This window comes from Corythoichthys intestinalis, chromosome 4 (genome assembly GCF_030265065.1).
Source record: "Corythoichthys intestinalis isolate RoL2023-P3 chromosome 4, ASM3026506v1, whole genome shotgun sequence".
NCBI classification, from domain to species: Eukaryota; Metazoa; Chordata; class Actinopteri; order Syngnathiformes; family Syngnathidae; genus Corythoichthys; species Corythoichthys intestinalis.
In genome coordinates this window covers 59834246-59851338 of record NC_080398.1, presented here as the reverse complement: position 1 = coordinate 59851338, position 17093 = coordinate 59834246, and the positions used below count along the sequence as shown (strand labels likewise).

The 17093-nt window shown below is 46.1% G+C and overlaps 1 protein-coding gene and 22 non-coding genes across 23 annotated transcripts in view; 1 reads left to right on the top strand and 22 right to left on the bottom strand.

Annotated features, from left to right (window-relative positions):
* Window positions 1–17093, top strand: part of tgfb2 (transforming growth factor, beta 2) — a 158117-nt gene that overhangs the window by 108814 nt on the left and 32210 nt on the right. The window lies entirely within an intron of this gene.
* trnai-aau (transfer RNA isoleucine (anticodon AAU)) lies at window positions 127–200 on the bottom strand. Its single transcript has one exon. It is a non-coding gene; the product is annotated as a tRNA-Ile (tRNA).
* Window positions 519–592, bottom strand: trnai-aau (transfer RNA isoleucine (anticodon AAU)). The gene has a single exon. It is a non-coding gene; the product is annotated as a tRNA-Ile (tRNA).
* Window positions 1558–1631, bottom strand: trnai-aau (transfer RNA isoleucine (anticodon AAU)). The gene has a single exon. It is a non-coding gene; the product is annotated as a tRNA-Ile (tRNA).
* On the bottom strand, window positions 2636–2709 carry trnai-aau (transfer RNA isoleucine (anticodon AAU)). The gene has a single exon. It is a non-coding gene; the product is annotated as a tRNA-Ile (tRNA).
* trnai-aau (transfer RNA isoleucine (anticodon AAU)) lies at window positions 3037–3110 on the bottom strand. The gene has a single exon. It is a non-coding gene; the product is annotated as a tRNA-Ile (tRNA).
* Window positions 4222–4295, bottom strand: trnai-aau (transfer RNA isoleucine (anticodon AAU)). The gene has a single exon. It is a non-coding gene; the product is annotated as a tRNA-Ile (tRNA).
* trnai-aau (transfer RNA isoleucine (anticodon AAU)) lies at window positions 4614–4687 on the bottom strand. The gene has a single exon. It is a non-coding gene; the product is annotated as a tRNA-Ile (tRNA).
* Window positions 5653–5726, bottom strand: trnai-aau (transfer RNA isoleucine (anticodon AAU)). The gene has a single exon. It is a non-coding gene; the product is annotated as a tRNA-Ile (tRNA).
* On the bottom strand, window positions 6731–6804 carry trnai-aau (transfer RNA isoleucine (anticodon AAU)). Its single transcript has one exon. It is a non-coding gene; the product is annotated as a tRNA-Ile (tRNA).
* trnai-aau (transfer RNA isoleucine (anticodon AAU)) lies at window positions 7132–7205 on the bottom strand. The gene has a single exon. It is a non-coding gene; the product is annotated as a tRNA-Ile (tRNA).
* On the bottom strand, window positions 7527–7600 carry trnai-aau (transfer RNA isoleucine (anticodon AAU)). Its single transcript has one exon. It is a non-coding gene; the product is annotated as a tRNA-Ile (tRNA).
* Window positions 8605–8678, bottom strand: trnai-aau (transfer RNA isoleucine (anticodon AAU)). The gene has a single exon. It is a non-coding gene; the product is annotated as a tRNA-Ile (tRNA).
* Window positions 9006–9079, bottom strand: trnai-aau (transfer RNA isoleucine (anticodon AAU)). The gene has a single exon. It is a non-coding gene; the product is annotated as a tRNA-Ile (tRNA).
* On the bottom strand, window positions 9398–9471 carry trnai-aau (transfer RNA isoleucine (anticodon AAU)). Its single transcript has one exon. It is a non-coding gene; the product is annotated as a tRNA-Ile (tRNA).
* Window positions 10437–10510, bottom strand: trnai-aau (transfer RNA isoleucine (anticodon AAU)). The gene has a single exon. It is a non-coding gene; the product is annotated as a tRNA-Ile (tRNA).
* trnai-aau (transfer RNA isoleucine (anticodon AAU)) lies at window positions 10838–10911 on the bottom strand. Its single transcript has one exon. It is a non-coding gene; the product is annotated as a tRNA-Ile (tRNA).
* On the bottom strand, window positions 11818–11891 carry trnai-aau (transfer RNA isoleucine (anticodon AAU)). Its single transcript has one exon. It is a non-coding gene; the product is annotated as a tRNA-Ile (tRNA).
* On the bottom strand, window positions 12219–12292 carry trnai-aau (transfer RNA isoleucine (anticodon AAU)). The gene has a single exon. It is a non-coding gene; the product is annotated as a tRNA-Ile (tRNA).
* Window positions 13178–13251, bottom strand: trnai-aau (transfer RNA isoleucine (anticodon AAU)). Its single transcript has one exon. It is a non-coding gene; the product is annotated as a tRNA-Ile (tRNA).
* Window positions 14969–15042, bottom strand: trnai-aau (transfer RNA isoleucine (anticodon AAU)). Its single transcript has one exon. It is a non-coding gene; the product is annotated as a tRNA-Ile (tRNA).
* trnai-aau (transfer RNA isoleucine (anticodon AAU)) lies at window positions 15370–15443 on the bottom strand. Its single transcript has one exon. It is a non-coding gene; the product is annotated as a tRNA-Ile (tRNA).
* trnai-aau (transfer RNA isoleucine (anticodon AAU)) lies at window positions 16329–16402 on the bottom strand. Its single transcript has one exon. It is a non-coding gene; the product is annotated as a tRNA-Ile (tRNA).

Here is a 17093-nt window from a genome sequence, read left to right as displayed (position 1 = left end):
GGTACAGGTCTGGAACAAGCACAGCATGATTGCGACAAACCACTTCTTAAGCAGAGAATTGCTTTCTTCCGTCCAATATTGTCCTGGCTGATCCGAGGTTTAGCTCTTGTTGAAAACCACACATTATGGCCCGTACGGGGGTTGAACCCGTGACCTTGGCGTTATTAGCACCACGCTCTGACCAACTGAGCTAACCGGCCATGCCCTGTGGTAAAACGCACATACACATCGGACGAAACTAAGCACCATGTACTCGACAGCAAAAGCAAAACGTGGCAAATCATTCTCATTTTTTGGCCATGTACTGGGGCAAAAGCACATACACGTCGGACCAAACTAAGCACCATGTAATCGACAGCAATAGCAAAAGGGGGCTAATCATTCTCATGAATACAAGGCTTGATACAGGTCTGGAACAAGCACAGTATGATTGCGACAAACCACTTGTTAAGGACCAATATTGTCCAATATTGTCCTGGCAAATGGGAGCTATAGCGCTTGTTGAAAACCACACATCATGGCCCGTACGGGGGTCGAACCCATGACCTTGGCGTTATTAGCACCACGCTCTGACCAACTGAGCTAACCGGCCATGTCCTGGGGTAAAACGCACATACACATCGGACGAAACTAAGCACCATGTACTCGACAGCAATAGCAAAACGTGGCAAATCATTCTATTGTATTGGCCATGTACTGGGGCGAAAACACATACACTTCTGACCAAACTCAGCACCATGTACTCGACAGCAATAACAAAACAGGGCGAACCATTCTCATGGTTACAAGGATTTATACAGGTCTGGAACAAGCACAGCTTGTTTGCGACACACCAGTTCTTATGCAGAGTATTGCTTTCTTCTGTCCTATACAGTCCTGGCAGATCGGAGCTATAGCTCTTGTTGAAAACCACACACCATGGCCCGAACCCGTGACCTTGGCGTTATTAGCACCACGCCCCATGTACTGGGGCGAAAGCACATACATGTCGGGCCAAACTAAGCACCATGTAACCGACAGCAATAGCAAAAGGGGGTTAATCATTCTCATGGATACAAGGCTTGATACAGGTCTGGAACAAGCACAGCATGATTGTCCAATATTGTCCTGGCAGATCCGAGCTTTAGCTCTTGTTGAAAACCACACATCACACATACACGTCGGACCAAATTAAGCACCATGTAACCGACAGCAATAGCAAAAGGGGGCGAATCATTCTCATGGATTGGCCATGTACTGGGGCGAAAGCTCATACACATCGGACCAGACTACCCACCATGTACTCGACAGCAATAGCAAAACGGGGCAAATCATTCTCATTTATTGGCCATGTACTGGGGCGAAAGCACATACACGTCGGACCAAACTAAGCACCATGTACTCGACAGCAATAGCAAAATGGGGTTAATCATTCTCATGAATACAAGGCTTGATACAGGTCTGGAACAAGCACAGCATGATTGCGACAACCAACTTGTTAAGCAGAGAATTGCATTCTTCTGTCCAATGTTGTCCTGGCAGATGGGAGCTATAGCTCTTGTTGAAAACCACACATCATGGCCCGTACGGGGGTCGAACCCGTGACCTTGGCGTTATTCGCACCACGCTCTGACCAACTGAGCTAACCGGCCATGTCCTGTGGTAAAGCGCACATACGCGTCAGACTAGACTACCCACCATGTACTCGACACCAAGAGTAAAACGGGGGGAATCATTCTCATGGATTGGCCATGTACTGGGGCGAAAGCACATACACGTCAGACCAAACTAAGCACTATGTACTGGACAGCAATAACGAAACAGGGCGAACCATTCTCATGGTTACAAGGATTTATACAGGTCTGGAACAAGCACAGCTTGTTTGCAACAAACCAGTTCTTACGCAGAGTATTGCTTTCTTCTGTCCTATACAGTCCTGGCAGATCGGAGCTATAGCTCTTGTTGAAAACCACACATCACACATACACGTCGGACCAAATTAAGCACAATGTAACCGACAGCAATAGCAAAAGGGGGCTAATCATTCTCATGGATACAAGGCTTGATACAGGTCTGGAACAAGCACAGCATGATTGTCCAATATTGTCCTGGCAGATCCGAGCTTTAGCTCTTGTTGAAAACCACACATCACACATACACGTCGGACCAAATTAAGCACCATGTAACCGACTGCAATAGCAAAAGGGGGCGAATCATTCTCATGGATTGGCCATGTACTGGGGCGAAAGCTCATACACATCGGACCAGACTACCCACCATGTACTCGACAGCAATAGCAAAACGGGGCAAATCATTCTCATTTATTGGCCATGTACTGGGGCGAAAGCTCATACACATCGGACCAGACTACCCACCATGTACTCGACAGCAATAGCAAAACGGGGCAAATCATTCTCATTTATTGGCCATGTACTGGGGCGAAAGCACATACACGTCGGACCAAACTAAGCACCATGTACTCGACAGCAATAGCAAAATGGGGCTAATCATTCTCATGAATACAAGGCTTGATACAGGTCTGGAACAAGCACAGCATGATTGCGACAACCAACTTGTTAAGCAGAGAATTGCATTCTTCCGTCCAATATCGTCGTGGCCGATCCGAGGTTTAGCTCTTGTTGAAAACCACACATCTTGGCCCGTACGGGGGTCGAACCCGTGACCTTGGCGTTATTAGCACCACGCTCTGACCAACTGAGCTAACCGGCCATGTCCTGTGGTAAAACGCACATACACATCGGACGAAACTAAGCACCATGTACTCGACATAAATAGTAAAACGGGGCAAATCATTCTCATTTATTGGCCATGTACTGGGGCGAAAGCACATACACGTCGGACCAAACTAAGCACCATGTACTCGACAGCAATAGCAAAATGGGGCTAATCATTCTCATGAATATAAGGCTTGATACAGGTCTGGAACAAGCACAGGACGATTGCAACAAACCACTTCTTAAGCAGAGAATTGCTTTCTTCCGTCCAATATTGTCCTGGCTGATCCGAGGTTTAACTCTTGTTGAAAACCACAAAGCATGGCCCGTACGGGGGTTGAACCCATGACCTTGGCGTTATTAACACCATGCTCTGACCAACTGAGCTAATCGGCCATGTCCTGGGGTAAAACGCACATACACATCGGACCAGATTACCCACCATGTACTCGACAGCAATAGCAAAACGGGGCGAATCATTCTCATGGATTGGGCATGTACTGGGGCAAAAGCACATACACGTCGCACCAAACTAAGCACCATGTACTCGACAGCAATAGGAAAAGGGGGCTAATCATGAATACAAGGCTTGATACAGGTCTGGAACAAGCACAGCATGATTGCTACAATCCACTTCTTAAGCAGAGAATTGCTTTTTTCTGTCCAATATTGTCCTGGCAGATGGGAGCTATAGCTCTTGTTGAAAACCACACATCACACATACACATCGGACCAGATTACCCACCATGTACTCGACAGCAATAACAAAACAGGGCGAACCATTCTCATGGTTACAAGGATTTATACATGTCTGGAACAAGCACAGCTTGTTTGCAGCAAACCAGTTCTTATGCAGAGTATTGCTTTCTTCTGTCCTATACAGTCCTGGCAGATCGGAGCTATAGCTCTTGTTGAAAACCACACATCACACATACACGTCGGACCAAATTAAGCACCATGTAACCGACAGCAATAGCAAAAGGGGGCTAATCATTCTCATGGATACAAGGCTTGATACAGGTCTGGAACAAGCACAGCATGATTGTCCAATATTGTCCTGGCAGATCCGAGCTTTAGCTCTTGTTGAAAACCACACATCACACATACACGTCGGACCAAATTAAGCACCATGTAACCGACAGCAATAGCAAAAGGGGGCGAATCATTCTCATGGATTGGCCATGTACTGGGGCGAAAGCTCATACACATCGGACCAGACTACCCACCATGTACTCGACAGCAATAGCAAAACGGGGCAAATCATTCTCATTTATTGGCCATGTACTGGGGCGAAAGCACATACACGTCGGACCAAACTAAGCACCATGTACTCGACAGCAATAGCAAAAGGGGGCTAATCATTCTCATGAATACAAGGCTTGGTACAGGTCTGGAACAAGCACAGCATGATTGCGACAAACCACTTCTTAAGCAGAGAATTGCTTTCTTCCGTCCAATATTGTCCTGGCTGATCCGAGGTTTAGCTCTTGTTGAAAACCACACATCATGGCCCGTACGGGGGTTGAACCCGTGACCTTGGCGTTATTAGCACCACGCTCTGACCAACTGAGCTAACCGGCCATGCCCTGTGGTAAAACGCACATACACATCGGACGAAACTAAGCACCATGTACTCGACAGCAAAAGCAAAACGTGGCAAATCATTCTCATTTTTTGGCCATGTACTGGGGCAAAAGCACATACACGTCGGACCAAACTAAGCACCATGTAATCGACAGCAATAGCAAAAGGGGGCTAATCATTCTCATGAATACAAGGCTTGATACAGGTCTGGAACAAGCACAGTATGATTGCGACAAACCACTTGTTAAGGACCAATATTGTCCAATATTGTCCTGGCAAATGGGAGCTATAGCGCTTGTTGAAAACCACACATCATGGCCCGTACGGGGGTCGAACCCATGACCTTGGCGTTATTAGCACCACGCTCTGACCAACTGAGCTAACCGGCCATGTCCTGGGGTAAAACGCACATACACATCGGACGAAACTAAGCACCATGTACTCGACAGCAATAGCAAAACGTGGCAAATCATTCTATTGTATTGGCCATGTACTGGGGCGAAAACACATACACTTCTGACCAAACTCAGCACCATGTACTCGACAGCAATAACAAAACAGGGCGAACCATTCTCATGGTTACAAGGATTTATACAGGTCTGGAACAAGCACAGCTTGTTTGCGACACACCAGTTCTTATGCAGAGTATTGCTTTCTTCTGTCCTATACAGTCCTGGCAGATCGGAGCTATAGCTCTTGTTGAAAACCACACACCATGGCCCGAACCCGTGACCTTGGCGTTATTAGCACCACGCCCCATGTACTGGGGCGAAAGCACATACATGTCGGGCCAAACTAAGCACCATGTAACCGACAGCAATAGCAAAAGGGGGTTAATCATTCTCATGGATACAAGGCTTGATACAGGTCTGGAACAAGCACAGCATGATTGTCCAATATTGTCCTGGCAGATCCGAGCTTTAGCTCTTGTTGAAAACCACACATCACACATACACGTCGGACCAAATTAAGCACCATGTAACCGACAGCAATAGCAAAAGGGGGCGAATCATTCTCATGGATTGGCCATGTACTGGGGCGAAAGCTCATACACATCGGACCAGACTACCCACCATGTACTCGACAGCAATAGCAAAACGGGGCAAATCATTCTCATTTATTGGCCATGTACTGGGGCGAAAGCACATACACGTCGGACCAAACTAAGCACCATGTACTCGACAGCAATAGCAAAATGGGGTTAATCATTCTCATGAATACAAGGCTTGATACAGGTCTGGAACAAGCACAGCATGATTGCGACAACCAACTTGTTAAGCAGAGAATTGCATTCTTCTGTCCAATGTTGTCCTGGCAGATGGGAGCTATAGCTCTTGTTGAAAACCACACATCATGGCCCGTACGGGGGTCGAACCCGTGACCTTGGCGTTATTCGCACCACGCTCTGACCAACTGAGCTAACCGGCCATGTCCTGTGGTAAAGCGCACATACGCGTCAGACTAGACTACCCACCATGTACTCGACACCAAGAGTAAAACGGGGGGAATCATTCTCATGGATTGGCCATGTACTGGGGCGAAAGCACATACACGTCAGACCAAACTAAGCACTATGTACTGGACAGCAATAACGAAACAGGGCGAACCATTCTCATGGTTACAAGGATTTATACAGGTCTGGAACAAGCACAGCTTGTTTGCAACAAACCAGTTCTTACGCAGAGTATTGCTTTCTTCTGTCCTATACAGTCCTGGCAGATCGGAGCTATAGCTCTTGTTGAAAACCACACATCACACATACACGTCGGACCAAATTAAGCACAATGTAACCGACAGCAATAGCAAAAGGGGGCTAATCATTCTCATGGATACAAGGCTTGATACAGGTCTGGAACAAGCACAGCATGATTGTCCAATATTGTCCTGGCAGATCCGAGCTTTAGCTCTTGTTGAAAACCACACATCACACATACACGTCGGACCAAATTAAGCACCATGTAACCGACTGCAATAGCAAAAGGGGGCGAATCATTCTCATGGATTGGCCATGTACTGGGGCGAAAGCTCATACACATCGGACCAGACTACCCACCATGTACTCGACAGCAATAGCAAAACGGGGCAAATCATTCTCATTTATTGGCCATGTACTGGGGCGAAAGCTCATACACATCGGACCAGACTACCCACCATGTACTCGACAGCAATAGCAAAACGGGGCAAATCATTCTCATTTATTGGCCATGTACTGGGGCGAAAGCACATACACGTCGGACCAAACTAAGCACCATGTACTCGACAGCAATAGCAAAATGGGGCTAATCATTCTCATGAATACAAGGCTTGATACAGGTCTGGAACAAGCACAGCATGATTGCGACAACCAACTTGTTAAGCAGAGAATTGCATTCTTCCGTCCAATATCGTCGTGGCCGATCCGAGGTTTAGCTCTTGTTGAAAACCACACATCTTGGCCCGTACGGGGGTCGAACCCGTGACCTTGGCGTTATTAGCACCACGCTCTGACCAACTGAGCTAACCGGCCATGTCCTGTGGTAAAACGCACATACACATCGGACGAAACTAAGCACCATGTACTCGACATAAATAGTAAAACGGGGCAAATCATTCTCATTTATTGGCCATGTACTGGGGCGAAAGCACATACACGTCGGACCAAACTAAGCACCATGTACTCGACAGCAATAGCAAAATGGGGCTAATCATTCTCATGAATACAAGGCTTGATACAGGTCTGGAACAAGCACAGGATGATTGCAAAAAACCACTTCTTAAGCAGAGAATTGCTTTCTTCCGTCCAATATTGTCCTGGCTGATCCGAGGTTTAACTCTTGTTGAAAACCACAAAGCATGGCCCGTACGGGGGTTGAACCCATGACCTTGGCGTTATTAACACCATGCTCTGACCAACTGAGCTAACCGGCCATGTCCTGTGGTAAAGCGCACATACACATCGGACCAGATTACCCACCATGTACTCAACAGCAATAGCAAAACGGGGCGAATCATTCTCATGGATTGGGCATGTACTGGGGCGAAAGCACATACACGTCGCACCAAACTAAGCACCATGTACTCGACAGCAATAGCAAAAGGGGGCTAATCATGAATACAAGGCTTGATACAGGTCTGGAACAAGCACAGCATGATTGCTACAATCCACTTCTTAAGCAGAGAATTGCTTTTTTCTGTCCAATATTGTCCTGGCAGATGGGAGCTATAGCTCTTGTTGAAAACCACACATCATGGCCCGTACGGGGGTCGAACCCGTGACCTTGGCTTTATTAGCACCACACTCTGACCAACTGAGCTAACCGGCCATGTCCTGTGGTAAATCACACATACACGTCAGACTAGACTACCCTCCATGTACTCGACACCAAGAGTAAAACGGGGGGAATCATTCTCATGTATTGGCCATGTACTGGGGCGAAAGCACATACACGTCAAACCAAACTAAGCACTATGTACTCGACAGCAATAACAAAACAGGGCGAACCATTCTCATGGTTACAAGGATTTATACATGTCTGGAACAAGCACAGCTTGTTTGCAGCAAACCAGTTCTTATGCAGAGTATTGCTTTCTTCTGTCCTATACAGTCCTGGCAGATCGGAGCTATAGCTCTTGTTGAAAACCACACATCACACATACACGTCGGACCAAATTAAGCACAATGTAACCGACAGCAATAGCAAAAGGGGGCTAATCATTCTCATGGATACAAGGCTTGATACAGGTCTGGAACAAGCACAGCATGATTGTCCAATATTGTCCTGGCAGATCCGAGCTTTAGCTCTTGTTGAAAACCACACATCACACATACACGTCGGACCAAATTAAGCACCATGTAACCGACGGCAATAGCAAAAGGGGGCGAATCATTCTCATGGATTGGCCATGTACTGGGGCGAAAGCTCATACACATCGGACCAGACTACCCACCATGTACTCGACAGCAATAGCAAAACGGGGCAAATGATTCTCATTTATTGGCCATGTACTGGGGCGAAAGCACATACACGTCGGACCAGACTACCCACCATGTACTCGACAGCAATAGCAAAACGGGGCAAATCATTCTCATTTATTGGCCATGTACTGGGGCGAAAGCACATACACGTCGGACCAAACTAAGCACCATGTACTCGACAGCAATAGCAAAATGGGGCTAATCATTCTCATGAATACAAGGCTTGATACAGGTCTGGAACAAGCACAGCATGATTGCGACAACCAACTTGTTAAGCAGAGAATTGCATTCTTCCATCCAATATCGTCCTGGCCGATCCGAGGTTTAGCTCTTGTTGAAAACCACACATCTTGGCCCGTACGGGGGTCGAACCCGTGACCTTGGCGTTATTAGCACCACGCTCTGACCAACTGAGCTAACCGGCCATGTCCTGTGGTAAAACGCACATACACATCGGACGAAACTAAGCACCATGTACTCGACATAAATAGTAAAACGGGGCAAATCATTCTCATTTATTGGCCATGTACTGGGGCGAAAGCACATACACGTCGGACCAAACTAAGCACCATGTACTCGACAGCAAGAGCAAAAGGGGGCTAATCATTCTCATGAATACAAGTCTTGGTACAGGTCTGGAACAAGCACAGCATGATTGCGACAAACCACTTCTTAAGCAGAGAATTGCTTTCTTCCGTCCAATATTGTCCTGGCTGATCCGAGGTTTAGCTCTTGTTGAAAACCACACATCATGGCCCGTACGGGGGTTGAACCCGTGACCTTGGCGTTATTAGCACCACGCTCTGACCAACTGAGCTAACCGGCCATGCCCTGTGGTAAAACGCACATACACATCGGACGAAACTAAGCACCATGTACTCGACAGCAAAAGCAAAACGTGGCAAATCATTCTCATTTTTTGGCCATGTACTGGGGCAAAAGCACATACACGTCGGACCAAACTAAGCACCATGTAATCGACAGCAATAGCAAAAGGGGGCTAATCATTCTCATGAATACAAGGCTTAATACAGGTCTGGAACAAGCACAGTATGATTGCGACAAACCACTTGTTAAGGACCAATATTGTCTAATATTGTCCTGGCAAATGGGAGCTATAGCTCTTGTTGAAAACCACACATCATGGCCCGTACGGGGGTCGAACCCGTGACCTTGGCGTTATTAGCACCACGCTCTGACCAACTGAGCTAACCGGCCATGTCCTGGGGTAAAACGCACATACACATCGGACGAAACTAAGCACCATGTACTCGACAGCAATAGCAAAACGTGGCAAATCATTCTATTGGATTGGCCATGTACTGGGGCGAAAACACATACACTTCGGACCAAACTCAGCACCATGTACTCGACAGCAATAACAAAACAGGGCGAACCATTCTCATGGTTACAAGGATTTATACAGGTCTGGAACAAGCACAGCTTGTTTGCGACAAACCAGTTCTTATGCAGAGTATTGCTTTCTTCTGTCCTATACAGTCCTGGCAGATCGGAGCTATAGCTCTTGTTGAAAACCACACACCATGGCCCGAACCCGTGACCTTGGCGTTATTAGCACCACGCCCCATGTACTGGGGCGAAAGCACATACATGTCGGGCCAAACTAAGCACCATGTAACCGACAGCAATAGCAAAAGGGGGCTAATCATTCTCATGGATACAAGGCTTGATACAGGTCTGGAACAAGCACAGCATGATTGTCCAATATTGTCCTGGCAGATCCGAGCTTTAGCTCTTGTTGAAAACCACACATCACACATACACGTCGGACCAAATTAAGCACCATGTAACCGACAGCAATAGCAAAAGGGGGCGAATCATTCTCATGGATTGGCCATGTACTGGGGCGAAAGCTCATACACATCGGACCAGACTACCCACCATGTACTCGACAGCAATAGCAAAACGGGGCAAATCATTCTCATTTATTGGCCATGTACTGGGGCGAAAGCACATACACGTCGGACCAAACTAAGCACCATGTACTCGACAGCAATAGCAAAAGGGGGCTAATCATTCTCATGAATACAAGGCTTGATACAGGTCTGGAACAAGCACAGCATGATTGCGACAACCAACTTGTTAAGCAGAGAATTGCATTCTTCTGTCCAATGTTGTCCTGGCAGATGGGAGCTATAGCTCTTGTTGAAAACCACACATCATGGCCCGTACGGGGGTCGAACCCGTGACCTTGGCGTTATTAGCACCACGCTCTGACCAACTGAGCTAACCGGCCATGTCCTGTGGTAAAGCGCACATACGCGTCAGACTAGACTACCCACCATGTACTCGACACCAAGAGTAAAAAGGGGGGAATCATTCTCATGGATTGGCCATGTACTGGGGCGAAAGCACATACACGTCAGACCAAACTAAGCACTATGTACTGGACAGCAATAACGAAACAGGGCGAACCATTCTCATGGTTACAAGGATTTATACAGGTCTGGAACAAGCACAGCTTGTTTGCAACAAACCAGTTCTTACGCAGAGTATTGCTTTCTTCTGTCCTATACAGTCCTGGCAGATCGGAGCTATAGCTCTTGTTGAAAACCACACATCATGGCCCGTACGGGGGTCGAACCCGTGACCTTGGCGTTATTAGCACCACGCTCTGACCAACTGAGCTAACCGGCCATGTCCTGGGGTAAAACGCACATACACATCGGACGAAACTAAGCACCATGTACTCGACAGCAATAGCAAAACGTGGCAAATCATTCTATTGGATTGGCCATGTACTGGGGCGAAAGCACATACACTTCGGACCAAACTCAGCACCATGTACTCGACAGCAATAACAAAACAGGGCGAACCATTCTCATGGTTACAAGGATTTATACAGGTCTGGAACAAGCACAGCTTGTTTGCGACAAACCAGTTCTTATGCAGAGTATTGCTTTCTTCTGTCCTATACAGTCCTGGCAGATCGGAGCTATAGCTCTTGTTGAAAACCACACATCACACATACACGTCGGACCAAATTAAGCACAATGTAACCGACAGCAATAGCAAAAGGGGGCTAATCATTCTCATGGATACAAGGCTTGATACAGGTCTGGAACAAGCACAGCATGATTGTCCAATATTGTCCTGGCAGATCCGAGCTTTAGCTCTTGTTGAAAACCACACATCACACATACACGTCGGACCAAATTAAGCACCATGTAACCGACGGCAATAGCAAAAGGGGGCGAATCATTCTCATGGATTGGCCATGTACTGGGGCGAAAGCTCATACACATCGGACCAGACTACCCACCATGTACTCGACAGCAATAGCAAAACGGGGCAAATGATTCTCATTTATTGGCCATGTACTGGGGCGAAAGCACATACACGTCGGACCAAACTAAGCACCATGTACTCGACAGTAATAGCAAAATGGGGCTAATCATTCTCATGAATACAAGGCTTGGTACAGGTCTGGAACAAGCACAGCATGATTGCGACAAACCACTTCTTAAGCAGAAAATTGCTTTCTTCCGTCCAATATTGTCCTGGCTGATCCGAGGTTTAGCTCTTATTGAAAACCACACATCATGGCCCGTACGGGGGTCGAACCCGTGAGCTTGGCGTTATTAGCACCACGCTCTGACCAACTGAGCTAACCGGCCATGTCCTGTGGTAAAACGCACATACACATCGGACGAAACTAAGCACCATGTACTCGACAGCAAAAGCAAAACGTGGCAAATCATTCTCATTTTTTGGCCATGTACTGGGGCAAAAGCACATACACGTCGGACCAAACTAAGCACCATGTAATCGACAGCAATAGCAAAAGGGGGCTAATCATTCTCATGAATACAAGGCTTGATACAGGTCTGGAACAAGCACAGTATGATTGCGACAAACCACTTGTTAAGGAGAGATTTGCTTTTTTCTGTCCAATATTGTCCTGGCAAATTGGAGCTATAGCTCTTGTTGAAAACCACACATTATGGCCCGTACGGGGGTCGAACCCGTGACCTTGGCGTTATTAGCACCACGCTCTGACCAACTGAGCTAACCAGCCATGTCCTGGGGTAAAACGCACATACACATCGGACGAAACTAAGCACCATGTACTCGACAGCAATAGCAAAACGTGGCAAATCATTCTATTGGATTGGCCATGTACTGGGGCGAAAGCACATACACTTCGGACCAAACTCAGCACCATGTACTCGACAGCAATAACAAAACAGGGCGAACCATTCTCATGGTTACAAGGATTTATACAGGTCTGGAACAAGCACAGCTTGTTTGCGACAAACCAGTTCTTATGCAGAGTATTGCTTTCTTCTGTCCTATACAGTCCTGGCAGATCGGAGCTATAGCTCTTGTTGAAAACCACACATCACACATACACGTCGGACCAAATTAAGCACCATGTAACCGACAGCAATAGCAAAAGGGGGCTAATCATTCTCATGGATACAAGGCTTGATACAGGTCTGGAACAAGCACAGCATGATTGTCCAATATTGTCCTGGCAGATCCGAGCTTTAGCTCTTGTTGAAAACCACACATCACACATACACGTCGGACCAAATTAAGCACCATGTAACCGACGGCAATAGCAAAAGGGGGCGAATCATTCTCATGGATTGGCCATGTACTGGGGCGAAAGCTCATACCAAACCACCCACCATGTACTCGACAGCAATAGCAAAACGGGGCGAATCATTCTCATTTATTGGCCATGTACTGGGGCGAAAGCACATACACGTCGGACCAAACTAAGCACCATGTAGTCGACAGCAATAGCAAAAGGGGGCTAATCATTCTCATGGATACAGGTCTGGAACAAGCACAGCATGACTGCAACAAACCAGTTCTTAAGCAAAGTATTGCTTTCTTCTGTCCAACATTGTCCTGGCAGATCGGAGGTATAGCTCTTGTTGAAAACCACACATCATGGCCTGTACGGGGGTTGAACCCGTGACCTTGGCGTTATTAGCACCATGCTCTGACCAACTGAGCTAACCGGCCATGTCCTGTGGTAAAGCGCACATACACATCAGACCAGACTACCCACCATGTACTCGACACCAAGAGTAAAACGGGGGGAATCATTCTCATGGATTGGCCATGTACTGGGGCGAAAGCACATACACGTCAGACCAAACTAAGCACTATGTACTCGACAGCAATAGCAAAACGGGGCGAATCATTCTCATGGATTGGCCATGTACTGGGGCGAAAGCACATACACGTCGGACCAGACTACCCACCATTAGGCATGTGCCGGTTACCGGTTTCACGGTTTACCGTGGTGTGAAAACGTCACGGTTTCAAAACCACTAAAATTTTCCGTCAGACCGTAGGACAGTATTCGCTATTTTTCTTGTGTCAAAAATGCAGCCAGAAGCGGCTTGGCGCAGCAGCGCTCACCCCCTCCCGTTTGTTGCTGTGTGTGAGAGTGACGCTATCGGCTACACAGCCAGCTAACCCAAAAACAATTACTCCAAACATAAGGCGTACTGTTCTTCAATTTATTGAGCTCTCAAATCGTGGTAAGTTTAATATACAAAATGAATACATTTATAATGTTGTACAATTAGATTTTTCCATGTGAGTAGCTTCCACAGATTAGCACCATGGGAAAAGTTCGCTAAAAACAAAACACACATTTTCCTTTCAAATTCAATATACAAACTTAGTAAAAGCTTACAAAGATGAATGTTAGCCTAGGCTCAGCTGGGAGAACAACTTCGTTGAGTGTTACAGCCGCAGAGTGAGAAAACAAGCTTGATTCGCTTGAATGAAGGGGAAAAAGTGATAGCATCAAAGATCGCGAATTGTGAACGATGATCTTGCCCTAAGCACAAATCCACGTTCGCTGGATCAAAGTAAGGTCTCACTCCCAATGTGTTTTTTTTTTTTTTTTTTTTTTTGATGAAACCTTTCCACAACAATATTGTCATTTTAACTAACTTATACATTTTTACCTAACTTATGAATTCCTTATGTTCTTTTTAACACAAAGGCATGACATCATGTAGACTAGAGTTGACACAGTGGCTGAAAATGGCGAAACTTCACTTAAGCTTTTCCACCCTCAAAAAAATATCATGCAGTATAACTCTTTAAAAAATTTTATTCAGAAGTGTTTTTACTTTATGGAAATTATTTTGTTCTTGCTGTAATCTTGTGCAAATTGAGCTGTGGCTGTGAGTATAGTCTATAAGTTATATTTATTTTAATTTTATTTCAAATATTTTTTTTTTGATTATTTATTTTAACAATATATTCACGTTCCAATTTGCAACTATGGTCTGGAAAAAAAAGTCCTTTTCAATGGAAAAAAAGTTGTTGTTTTTTTAACCCATACATCTCAAAATTTTTGGGAGCTATAATTGCAATACCGTGAAACCGCGGTATTTTTGCTCATGGTTATCGTACCGTCAAAATCTCATACCGGCACGTGCCTACCCACCATGTACTCGACAGCAATAGCAAAACGGGGAAAATCATTCTCATTTACTGGGTCGAAAGCACATACATGTCGGCCCAAACTAAGCACCATGTAATCGACAGTAATAGCAATAGGGGGCTAATCATTGTCATGGATACAAGGCTTGATACAGCTCTGGAACAAGCACAGCATGATTGCAACAAACCACTTGTTAAGCAGAGAATTGCACTCTTCCGTCCAATATTGTCCTGGCCGATCCGAGGTTTAGCTCTTGTTGAAAACCACACATTATGGCCTGTACGGGGGTCGAACCCGTGACCTTGGCGTTATTAGCACCACGCTCTGACCAACTGAGCTAACCGGCCATGTCCTGTGGTAAAACGCACATACACATCGGACGAAACTAAGCACCATGTACTCGACAGCAAAAGCAAAACGTGGCAAATCATTCTCATTTTTTGGCCATGTACTGGGGCAAAAGCACATACACGTCGGACCAAACTAAGCACCATGTAATCGACAGCAATAGCAAAAGGGGGCTAATCATTCTCATGAATACAAGGCTTGATACAGGTCTGGAACAAGCACAGTATGATTGCGACAAACCACTTGTTAAGGAGAGATTTGCTTTTTTCTGTCCAATATTGTCCTGGCAAATTGGAGCTATAGCTCTTGTTGAAAACCACACATTATGGCCCGTACGGGGGTCGAACCCGTGACCTTGGCGTTATTAGCACCACGCTCTGACCAACTGAGCTAACCAGCCATGTCCTGGGGTAAAACGCACATACACATCGGACGAAACTAAGCACCATGTACTCGACAGCAATAGCAAAACGTGGCAAATCATTCTATTGGATTGGCCATGTACTGGGGCGAAAGCACATACACTTCGGACCAAACTCAGCACCATGTACTCGACAGCAATAACAAAACAGGGCGAACCATTCTCATGGTTACAAGGATTTATACAGGTCTGGAACAAGCACAGCTTGTTTGCGACAAACCAGTTCTTATGCAGAGTATTGCTTTCTTCTGTCCTATACAGTCCTGGCAGATCGGAGCTATAGCTCTTGTTGAAAACCACACATCACACATACACGTCGGACCAAATTAAGCACCATGTAACCGACAGCAATAGCAAAAGGGGGCTAATCATTCTCATGGATACAAGGCTTGATACAGGTCTGGAACAAGCACAGCATGATTGTCCAATATTGTCCTGGCAGATCCGAGCTTTAGCTCTTGTTGAAAACCACACATCACACATACACGTCGGACCAAATTAAGCACCATGTAACCGACGGCAATAGCAAAAGGGGGCGAATCATTCTCATGGATTGGCCATGTACTGGGGCGAAAGCTCATACCAAACCACCCACCATGTACTCGACAGCAATAGCAAAACGGGGCGAATCATTCTCATTTATTGGCCATGTACTGGGGCGAAAGCACATACACGTCGGACCAAACTAAGCACCATGTAGTCGACAGCAATAGCAAAAGGGGGCTAATCATTCTCATGGATACAGGTCTGGAACAAGCACAGCATGACTGCAACAAACCAGTTCTTAAGCAAAGTATTGCTTTCTTCTGTCCAACATTGTCCTGGCAGATCGGAGGTATAGCTCTTGTTGAAAACCACACATCATGGCCTGTACGGGGGTTGAACCCGTGACCTTGGCGTTATTAGCACCATGCTCTGACCAACTGAGCTAACCGGCCATGTCCTGTGGTAAAGCGCACATACACATCAGACCAGACTACCCACCATGTACTCGACACCAAGAGTAAAACGGGGGGAATCATTCTCATGGATTGGCCATGTACTGGGGCGAAAGCACATACACGTCAGACCAAACTAAGCACTATGTACTCGACAGCAATAGCAAAACGGGGCGAATCATTCTCATGGATTGGCCATGTACTGGGGCGAAAGCACATACACGTCGGACCAGACTACCCACCATTAGGCATGTGCCGGTTACCGGTTTCACGGTTTACCGTGGTGTGAAAACGTCACGGTTTCAAAACCACTAAAATTTTCCGTCAGACCGTAGGACAGTATTCGCTATTTTTCTTGTGTCAAAAATGCAGCCAGAAGCGGCTTGGCGCAGCAGCGCTCACCCCCTCCCGTTTGTTGCTGTGTGTGAGAGTGACGCTATCGGCTACACAGCCAGCTAACCCAAAAACAATTACTCCAAACATAAGGCGTACTGTTCTTCAATTTATTGAGCTCTCAAATCGTGGTAAGTTTAATATACAAAATGAATACATTTATAATGTTGTACAATTAGATTTTTCCATGTGAGTAGCTTCCACAGATTAGCACCATGGGAAAAGTTCGCTAAAAACAAAACACACATTTTCCTTTCAAATTCAATATACAAACTTAGTAAAAGCTTACAAAGATGAA